This window comes from Myotis davidii, unplaced genomic scaffold, assembly GCF_000327345.1.
Source record: "Myotis davidii unplaced genomic scaffold, ASM32734v1 scaffold830, whole genome shotgun sequence".
In the NCBI taxonomy this organism is placed as follows: Eukaryota; Metazoa; Chordata; class Mammalia; order Chiroptera; family Vespertilionidae; genus Myotis; species Myotis davidii.
In genome coordinates, this window is record NW_006282202.1 from 376,309 (window position 1) to 387,649 (window position 11,341).

The following is an 11,341-nucleotide window of genomic DNA, read 5'->3' on the forward strand; positions in this document are numbered from 1 at the left end:
GCGTACGGAGCCGAGGCGGGAGAGTGGGGACTCGCGCGGCTCTATGGTTCAGTCCCTTTGCCGCGAGGCCCTGGCCTTCTGGGGGTTGGGAGAGGTTTTGTCCTTTCCGCCCCACGTGAACCTCGGGTTTGGAAGCCGTCTGTGGGGCCTCAGCCCACCACAATGCAGGGGGAGAAAGTGGAGATCGGGTGAGGACTTCCAGACACCCCGCCAGGTGTGGGTTAGACTGGGGGCCGCGGGGTCCTACCCCAGAGAAGAGAAAGGCAACAAGAATGGATGGGTCGGCCCCAGATCCGAACCCAAACAGAGACGCAGACCTTGGACTCTGGTCGATAGCACTTTCCCCAACACCTGCCTCAGTGAGGCCAGAGTGAAATTATGTGCAAATACTGGCTGGTGGTAGAAAACAGTTTGAGTGACTCAGGAGACTGGGAGAGCTCTGAAATCCTCAGTAACCAAGAGGCTGCGGTGGCAGGGGTTTATTTATTCATTCACACACCAGCAGTAATGTGCAGTCAGTGCTGGGCTAGTGGTAGGACAGAGGGGGACCACCTTGAGGAGCACAGTTAAAACCTCTGTAGAGTTGGGTTTGGGTTTGGGTTTGGGCCTGGGCCTTCTGGGATTGGATTGGCCTTCATCTGATGGGCCTGGAAGGGGTTGAGGAGTAGGATGGGAACTCTGCATGAGTGCCCCCACCTTTTCAGGCAACTGCCTCATTCCACCATCAGGCTTGCCTGCCCATCCTGCCTGACTTTCCTGCCAAGCCATATCTGCTAACTCAAGCCTCCCTCAGTGGCATCTCAGCTGGCCTTTTTCTAGAAGGGAGCTGCAGAAGGAGTGGTTTTTCCACATTCCATCTCCACCCATCTGAAGTTTATGGCAGGGTCTGACTTGGGGAGGACACTCCTGGGCCTGAGGCTATGCTATCTTGGGGCCTGGGACTCCACTGGGAGTAACTGTTCTGGAAGAGAGGTCTCAGAGCTAGGAGGGAAGAGGGAAGGGAGTCTTGTGGTTTTAAAGTGAGGCATCATTGGGGAAAGGACATCTGCTGCCCAGAGTGTGAGCTGTTTTGTCCCTCCTGGGGTGGGAGGAACGCAAAGAGAGGTGCAGGGCAGCACCACAGGAGGGGCTCTTAAAGGCAACATTTCACAGGCTCCCTTGAGCACTCTGGATGCCTGTGCTGTGCTGGGCACAGGTTCATGAGGGACAGGGTGGTGTCTCATGGGAATGGAGACACAGACTGGTGGCTAATATATTGTTGGGATGCAGGCCTTGGGGGTGTTGGTGTAAAGAACTGTGGGAACATGGGGTGAGTTGCTGTTAGTTTTTTTTTTCAATTACAGTTTATAGTCAGTATTATTTTGTATTAGCTTTAGGTATCCAGCATAATGGTTAGACAATCACATACTTAACAGAGTGTTCCCCTTATATTTCCATCTGGTACCATACATAGTTATTACAACACTAGAGGCCCAGTGCACAACATTTGTGCATGAGTAGGGTCCCTGGCAGCTGCCAGCTTGGGCCTTCCTTCGTTCCACACTGCCCCCTGGTGGTCAGCGCACATCATAACAAGCAATCGAAATCCCGGTCGATCAAACTCCCAAGGGGACACTTTGAATAGTAGGCTTTTATATATATAGATTTATTGACTACTAGAGGCCCGATGCACGAAATTCATGCAAGAGTAGGCCTTCCTTCCTGCAGCTGCTGGCACCAGCTTCCCTCTGGCACCCGGGACCCTTCATCCAGAAGGTCATCCGGGAGGACATCGATCTAATTAGCATATTATGCTTTTATTATTATAGATATTTCCTATGCTGTACTTTACATCTGAATGGTTACCAATCTGTACTTCTCAATCACTTCACTTTTTTTTCACTCAGTCTCCCTACTCCCCTCCCAGGTTGCTGTTAGTTTCATTTGAGGAGGTTAGGCTATCTGATATGGTCTCTGAAGGATGAATAGGAGCTTGCCAGCTGCAGAAGAAGGAAAAGTGCACTCAGAGCAGTGCAAAGAATTCTGGGGGAGAGTTGTCTAGATGGAAAAAGGGTGTCTCTAGATGGGAAAGGGCATTGCATACCCTGCTCCGAGGCCTTGCCCAGGGCAGCTCACAGCCTTAGCCAGCCTGGGAGACTAATTGGAGGATCTGGAGGTTCCACTTATTTGTTAATGAGAATGGCTTGTTCAGGAGCCCCAGGCACCTGGACTCAGGAAAGATGAGGGCATACGGGGGAAGAAGGATATTTGATGATGGAGCCTTCTAGGGCAGGAGTCTTGAAGGTAGTGAATGATGTTATCTTTCTGTTTAGTGCATGGTAGAGGGATTGGGGACTGGGACGAGAAGCTGTAACTGTTAGTGTTCATGGCCTAGCAGCCATCCTAATCAAGGACTATGTGTGTCCTGGTGGTGGTACTCAGGATTCTGGCTCTGGACTTTCAGCTCATGAGAACCCTCACTCTAGATTTGTGGCCTTGGGAAGCGCTTCCTGTGATTGCACCTCAGGTGCCCATTTGCCAGGCTGGGGCTGTGGAGGGCAGCACAGGCCTGGAATGCCCCCTTTATACCGGCCTCCCACACACAGGATCTGATTAGAAGCTCCTTGGTTGCCACACCTGATTGGCCACCTTTAGAGGCTACTACATGTATTCTTGCCCAAAGCCGCTGACAGGTCTGAAAAGGACAGCTAATTGAGAATGGTGACCATGACATACAGAGCTCACTGTAAGTCAGATGCACTCACAGAGAATTTTATGTGCATTAATTAGCTCATTTGGAAATCACGGTAATCAGAAACTAGGTTGTCCCTGTTCTTTAGATGGGAAAACTGAGGCATGGAGAGGTTAAGTAACTTGTCCTGGGTCACAACTGATGGAGTCAGACTCTGGAGTTTTAGCTCCAACCATTACGCTGCTCTGCCTGGATTCCCAGCTTCTCACTGCTCCATTCCCCAAATAGGACCCATCCACCTTTGCATCTCATACCTGTTAGACATTGAGGTTGAGGGACTGAGAGAAGAATCACGATCTTTCTGTGATTCTCCTCCCTTGAAGGTAGCCCAGGTGACAAGACAATAATGATGTGCATGGGAGAGGGTGATGCTTTACAGGGCACTGTTTTGGACCCTCTCCATGGGATGTCTCCTCAAGAACCATCCCTCAGGCCTTGCAGCCTCCTACTCCTGACTCAGTCCTTCCCTCTCCTCTTCCTGCCTGCATCGGTCAAAATGGGGAAGATAGGAATGTAAAGGCAAACATGATCATCTGGATGAAACACAAAACAACTACTTTAGGAAGTTCTCCAGCCTTGCAAATCAAATTCTAGGTTGTTGTGGGGCTTTTTTGGTATTTGTGTCAAGGGTCCTAGAAGCTACCAACTTAGAAAACAAGGAAGTGGTTTGTTTTAAGTTACCCCCTCCTCTCAGTATTCCTATCAGTTTCTGGATGGTGGAACTGGTGCTGGAGGTGGAGTTTCAAAGGGGAAAAGAGTACCTTTGAAGTCATAAACCAGATTTAAAAGACCACTTACCTCAGGCCCATAGAGTAGGCAGTCTGCTCTGGTGGAAGAATGTGAATGCCCAGGAGAGGGCTGCACAGAAGTGGAGCTGCCACCATGCCAAGAGAGGCCTGTCTACTGGGGCTAGGATGCCAGGGTCCCATGGAGCTTTTTGCAGAGCTTCATGCCAGGACTACTGCCTGATCTCGATGGGAACCTCCAGCTGGCAGTTAGTAAGCTTCTGCCATAAGGGGAACCAAGATGGCAATGTAGGTAACACTGGTACTCACTGTCTCCCATAACCACATCAAAGTTATAACCAAAATACAGAACAACCATCATTCAGATCTGCCTGTAATCTGGCTGAATGGAAGTCCTACAACTAGAGAGGTAAAAAAGGAAAGTACATTGAGACTGGTAGGAGGAGCAGAGGTTCGGAATGGCTGGTCCAACACTCATGTATGGTGTTTTTTAATTTTTATTTTTATTGGGAGGGATATCTCCTCTGTGGAAGCCTCCCATGAGGAGCAAGGGGTCCCATTCCCACACCAGATCCCCAGCCCAGGGTTCCAGAGCTGGGAAGAGAAGCCCCATAACTTCAGGTTGTAAAAACCAGCTGGGATTGTGACTGAGTGACAAGGAGGCTGCTGGAGACCCAGGCAGTTCCTCCTAAAGGGCTGGTGCACAAACTTACTTGGAATTGCTCTCTCTGGGCTCTAGTACTGGGGCAGCAGCTTTGGGGGAAATCCAGAGACATACAGGGAGGAACTAGATTGTCTGGCATTGGGGCAGGAACTCCAGTTGGGTGGCTTTCTCTAAGACCAGAGGGCTCACAAGAGTCATTGTTCCTGTGCTGGAACCTCCCCCATCCCAGAGTTGACTGGCAGCCATATCTGAGTTTAGCTTCAAGTTGATTCCCTGAGACTCAGTCTGTTCCAATTTGCAGCCCTACCCAAGCTGTTTGCAGAAGCTTTTCTGTATGAATGGCCTGTCCTTGCTCAGGCTTCAGATTTTGCTAACATTTCTTAACCAAGCATCAGCTGGCATCAGCATGCCCCATACTTACTAATAAGAGGCCCAAGAACTGGCACTAGCAGCAGCCTGCCTGCTTCATAGCTTGGCCTCCCCTGGGTACTTCCAAGCCCAGTGCAAGTGCAGCCATCTGCAGATGGCTCTGTAGCTCCTAATGGCCCCAGGCAATGGCTAACTTTGCACTTCCCTGGAGGCCCCAGAGTCAGTACACCTGGTGGACAGCTTCAGACCATAGCAGATTACAACTCTACACATCCACAAGCAACACACTCAAGGGGCAGATTCAATGAGCACCAAAGCCCCACTGAAGCAAGTCCTGCTCCATAGGGTATCTCCTGCATAGCAGCTCTTCTACTATAATCACAGCTGGTCCTCACAGCCAACTGGCCTGGAGGTCAACTCCTCCCAGTGATGCCAACAGAAATCGAGGCTCAGCTACAAGACTGTGCTACACAGCCCACACAGGGGCACACCTAGAGTGCCCAGCTGAGGTGATGGGGGAGGCTGAGCTACTGGGCTCCACAGAATACCTACTATACAAGGCCACTCTACCAATTCCAGGAGACATAGCAGCTCTACCTAATACATAGAAATAAACACAGGGAAGCAGCCAAAATATAAAGACAAAGAAACATGTCACAAATGAAAGAACAGAAGAAACTCTGGAAAAAGAAGTAAATAAAATGGAAGCAAACTACTAGATACAGAGTTCAAAACAACATTTATAAGGTTACTCAAGGATTTTAATGAGAACTGCAAAGGACTTGGTGTGACTTTCAAGAATTTTAGTGAGAATATCAAAGACATGTAAAAGGACCAGTCAGAAATTAAGCATGCACTAACTGAAATAAAAAATAATTTACAGGGATTCAACAGTAGAGGAGAGGATTTCGAGGATCAAGTCAACGATTTGGAATATGAGGAAGCATAAAACACCCAATCTGTCAGCTGATTTCTCAACAGAAACTTTGTAGGCCAGAAGGGAGTGGCAAGAAATATTCAAAGTGATCAATAGCAAGACCTACAACCAAGATTACTCTACCTGGCAAAGCTGTCATTTAGAATTGAAGGTTAGATAAAAAGCTTCACAGACCAGAAAAATCTAAAGGAGTTCATCACCACTAGACCAGTATCACATGAAATGTTGAAGGGTATTTTTTTCATTGTCAGCCAGTTTGTGCTTTATTGACTCGAAGATGCTCAGGCCTTGACTGTGTACTTCTGCAGGGGGTATAGCTGCTCCTTCTGCTGCTGCTTCTTGGTCTTCAGATTCTCTTCATGCTTGTTGAGATGGAGGCACATGGCACATGTTTCTTGGGCCGTAGATGCAGGGGCTTGTACTTCTTTCCCTCGTAGAATTTCCTGATGCTTTCTTTCTGAGTCTGGTTAATGATGGTAAGAACATGGGTGATAGACTTGCCAACAACTCGGATCTTCGAAAGCTTGAAAGTTGTGCTGCCTGTCACTTTGGCTACACGCAGCTGGGATAGCTCCACCTTCAGATCATCCAGGTGTTTTAGCAGCTCCTCCTTCTTGCCAAGAGGGTCCTGAGCCTTAATTTTGGTCATGGCTGAATAAGCCGCCACCGCCGCCTGCTCAGAGAGAAAGCTTGAAGGGTATTTTTTAAGAAGAGAAGGAACAAGTACTGGTAGGAGGAGGATAAATATGAACAGTAAATGACAATAAATGCTTATCTATCACAATTGACTCTAAAAATAAAAAATAAACAAAGAATCTAATGAACAAAATAAACTGATGAATAAAATAGAACCAGAGGCATGGAAACATGGAACAGACTGACGAACCTCAGAGGGAAAAGGGGGGTTTGGGGGCGGGGGCGGGAAGAGATTAACCAAATACCTTATATGCATATATGCATAACCTATGGACACAGAAGTGCTGAAGGCCTGGGGCAGGGTGGGAATGGGGTGGAAGGGGCCAATGCGGGGGGAAAAAGGGAGACATCTGTAATCTCAACAATAAAGATTTTTTTTGAAAAAGCTCCTGCCCTGCTGATGGCTGTACATGTTCATCTTATATGCTCACACTTAACAAACCCCCTTTCTTCAGAGAAAGGGAAATGAGTGCAGCTGCGGGGGCAGGGGGTGGGGTGGTCCATGATTGGAATTCCAAATGCAGTTGTGTCTATGTAGGGAGTCCAACTTACTGAATATTCCCATGCTTGTCCTATGTAGACCCTTGGCCCTGAACTTTATCTGATGCCAATGATAATGTATTACTGTCACTGGGCATCTGCATCTGTACTTGGTTTAATTTGCATAACCATGTGTCTCATTTTAATTCTCATGCTAATTCTGTGAAGTTCTGCAGATATGAAACATCCATGGTGGGGGTGTTTCTCATATATATGCTCATATTTGAACAAGTGTTCAGGGGGCTGCAGCCCTGTGTCCAGGACTGGCCGTGTCCGAAGAGTACTGCTTGGAATACCTCCCTCCCTCAACCTCCCCGTTCCCCCTCTTGCCCCCCACAAATGAAGGGAGGGACATTTGAATGGCCATTATATGTTGGGCACTTTCTCTATTATCTTGTTTGATACCATGAGGCATGTGGTGCCCTTTTTCACAGATGGAGAAAGTAAGGTCATGTGGCAGGTGCAGAGCCAGCTGTGAACCCTCCACCTGTCCACCTTCAGAGGATCCCTCTAGCAGCGGTTCTCAACCTGTGGTTCGCGACCCCTTTGGCAGTCGAACGACCCTTTCACAGGGGTCGCCTAAGACCATCCTGTATATCAGATATTTACATTACGATTCATAACAGTAGCAACATTACAGTTATATAGTAGCAACAAAAATAATTTTATGGTTGGGTCAGAACATGAGGAGCTGTATTTAAAGGGCCAGAAGGTTGAGAACCACTGCTCTATGAGCTGAGAGTACATGGGCCTTTTAACATACTGCTTTGCCCTGCCCTGGAGTCTTAAGGAGTTGAACTTTTCTTCTTTTTTTTTTTCCTTTTCTTTCTCTCGAGTTTAGATCTGTTTCTCTAGGGAGAGCCAGCTGAAATCAGAGCTGGGAGAACTGGAGTCTAGTTAGGAGCTAGGGCAACAGGAGAACATGACAGTGTAGGGACTCAGTGCCAGGGAGGGGTATAGGAGGTGGGAGTAGAATGGAGGCTGAGGTATGAAGGCATCTGGGAAGCAGCATCCTTGTGTCCTTCCAGGGAAGTGAGTGCACTAGAGGGACCTGGAGCTGAGTAACTCTGGTTCTGTGACAATAAAACCAGGCCCAAGGCCTCAGCATATGTGTGCCTCTGTTTTGGAGCAGGCCAGCTTGGCAAATGATCATACCTACCAGAAGCCCCTCCTGCATCAGTGAGTTCATTCTTAATAAGGGACTAGCCATCTGGGAAGGCAGATATGTGTCAGAAGGGGCTGGGAAAGGCTCCTGGCACCAGCAGGGAATCTCTTTGGAACCAGAAACGAGGAGGCCGCCTGTAGAGTTCAGTTGGGAACCTGAGCTTTGGTTGCTGGCTTCTGGTGGGGGATGTCACTGCTTTGGGGACTGCTCCATGTCTGGGCCCAGGTGCTTCTGTATCTGTGGTAGTAGGAGGTTGGGGGTGGAGAGGGGTATAGGGACCACAGCCAGGCTTAGCACCGCCAGGAGACCTGGAAGGCAGGCTCTGCTCTGATTGAGATTAGACTGTCCTTGACTGGAACCTCTCTGGGAATTTCCTTACCTTGCCCTAAAGAGGGTTGCTGTGAGCTGGTGAGCAGGCCCAGGCTGATGGGCCCCTGGGACTGGGTGACAGCACAGCCTTCAGGAATATTCCTGTCTTTAGTCCACAGCCTTGCAGATATCTCCATTCTTTTGTTACACCCCGAGTTCCAGACAGCAAAGCAAGACTGGCTTCCTAGGCATCCACCACTTCTTAAAAAGCCTTGTTTTCTTTCTGGGGAATCTCTTAGAAACCTTGGCGATATCTAACCTCCCAAACTCTTCTCTGGCTGACCAGGGAGCTGGATCCAGGGCCTTTGTTGGTCACAGCATCTCATTGGGGTGATGCTGACCAGTGCGTGAAGTGATTGCATTGATTGTCTTTTTACACTCCAACGGAATACACCGTACTCCCTTTTGTAAATGAGGAAACCATTTCCTACTAGGACTTGGGAATGGGAGGAATGTTGTTACCCATGAAAGGTCCTTCTGTCCATGTTTGGTGGCCCACCTGCCAGCTCTGGCCCAGAAGGGTGGTATGAAAGCAACCCCAGGGCAGCCAGGTTCTGACTTGGCCTTGGTAATGCCCTTCTTTCTCCCTGACTACACTCTAAGAGGGGGATAGTTGTGCAGTGTTGACAGGTGAGAGAGTGAGACTGTCAAGGACCAACCTAGACTTTTTGCAATAGCCTCTGGGACACCTGTCTCCTTCCCTCTAGCCCATCTTGCCCTACACATTGTGCACAGTTCTTGTAGAAGCCCAGGGCTTGAGCATGTGAGGGGAAGCAGGAGAATCTAGATCAGTGGTTCTAAACCTTCTGGCCCTTTAAAAACAGTTCCTCATGTTGTGACCCAGCCATAAAATTATTTTTGTTGCTACTTCATAACTGTAATGTTGCTACTGTTATGAATCGTAATGTAAATATCTGATATGCAGGATGGTCTTAGGCAACCCCTGTGGAAGGGTTGTTCGACCGCCAAAGGGGTCGCGACGCACAGGTTGAGAACCGCTGATCTAGATCATGGAGGCCTTTAGACCCCAGGATGATGGACTCTGAGGACGTGTCTGGAGCAGCAGAGCTGTGTGAGGGGATGGCTTGAGTTATCTGGTAAAGAGACCCCTGTGCTTTTATACCACCTTCTCTGAGGTTGCCCTTTTCTTTTTTATTGATATATTTCCCATATCATAAAATTCACCCATTTAAAGTGATTATTAATATATTCAGAGTTGTGCAACCATTACCACATTCTAATTTTAGAACATTTCAACACTCCCAAAAGAAACTCTAAATTCATTATCAGGTACTTTCAGTTCCCCTCTCCCTGTAGCCCTAGGGCAGTGATGGCGAACCTATGACACGCGTGTCAGAGGTGACATGCTAACTCATTTTTTTGGTTGATTTTTCTTTGTTAAATGGCATTTAAATATATAAAATAAATATCAAAAATATAAGTCTTTGTTTTACTATGGTTGCAAATATCAAAAAATTTCTATATGTGACATGGCACCAGAGTTAAGTTAGGGTTTTTCAAAATGCTGACACGCCAAGCTCAAAAGGTTCGCCATCGCTGTCCTAGGGCCTAGGCAGCCATAATCTACTTTCTGTGGATTTGCCTGTTGTGGGAAGTTCGTATAAATGGAATCATATGTGGCCTTTTGTGACAGGCTTTTTCATTTAGTATGTTTTCATCTATGTTGTAGCATATGGCCAAGTAAATTTCATTGTAGGGATGGATATACCACATTTTGTTTATTGATTCATTAGTTGAACATCTGGGTTAATTCTACTTTTTAAAAAAATATATATATATTTTTGCCCAGCCGGCATGGCTCAGTGGTTGAACGTTGATCTATGAACCAGGAGGTCATGGTTTGATTCCCGGTCAGGGCATATGCCTGGGTTGTGGTTTTGATCCCCAATAAATAAATAAATAGATCTATTTTTATTGATTTCAGAGAGGCAGGGCGAGGGAGAGAGAAATAGAAACATCAATGAGGAGAGAGAATCATTGATTGGCTGCCTCCTGTATGCCCCACACTGGGGCTCAACCACTGTGTCACAACAGCTGGGCAGTTTATACTTCTTAATCCCTTCCCCTTTTTCACCCAGCCCCCAACACTCCCTCTCATCTGACAACAATCAGTTTGTTCTCTGTATCTATGAGTTTGTTTCTGTTTTGTTCATTTATATTATTCTTTAGATTCCACGTGGAAGTGAAACCATATGGTATTTGTCTTTCTCTGACTTATTTCACTTAGAATAATGCCCTCTAAGTTCATCAATGCTGTTGCAAATGGTAAGATATCATTTTTGTTTATGGCCAAGAAATATTTCACTAAATAAATATACACATCTTTAACCATTCATCTTTATTTGAAGCATTGAATCCATTTACATTTAAAATAATGATTGATAGGAAATAATTAATAAAATGGCAATAACTACATACCTATTTATTTCTGTAGTTCTTCTTTGTTCCTTTCCTATTCTCCTACTCTCTTCTCTTGTATATTGATGACTTCCTGTAATGTTGTGTTTGGATACCTCACTCTTTTTTTTTTTTATCTCTTGCAGATTTTTGTTTTGTGATTATCATGAGCTTCAGATATACTAAGCTATGTTTATAGCAGTCTATTTTAAGTTGATAGTCGCTTGAGTTCAGGCACATTCTAAAACCACTACCATTTTTACCCAGCCCGTCCACGTTTGTTTTTGTCATCTTTTAATTGTTTTGTGTGCATTCCTTTATTTACTGTTATAGTTACACATGCTCTTCCCACTTTTGCTTTTTTTATTATTAATTAAATCTTTATTGTTCAGATTATTACAGTTGTTCCTCTTCCCTCCCCCATAACTCCCCTCCACCCAGTTCCCAACCCACCCTCCTCCCTCTTTCCCCACCCACAGTCCTCATCCATAGGTACACGATTTTTGTCCAGTCTCTTCCTGCATCCCCCTCACCCTTTTCCCCCCAAGAATAGTCAGTCCACTTACTTCCTATGACCCTAATTCTATTATAATCACCAGTTCATTCTATTCATCAGATTATTCACTTGATTTTCAGATTCACTTGTTGATAGATGTGTATTTGTTGTTCATAATTTGTATCTGTATATTTTTCTTCTTCCTCCTCT

At 46.5% G+C, this 11,341-nt stretch overlaps 1 protein-coding gene and 1 pseudogene across 1 annotated transcript in view; one reads left to right on the plus strand and one right to left on the minus strand.

The window, feature by feature from the left end:
• The window catches only part of BID (BH3 interacting domain death agonist), a 69,005-nt gene that overhangs the window by 486 nt on the left and 57,178 nt on the right, over window positions 1-11,341 (plus strand). The window lies entirely within an intron of this gene.
• On the minus strand, window positions 5,695-6,298 carry LOC102752782 (annotated as a pseudogene).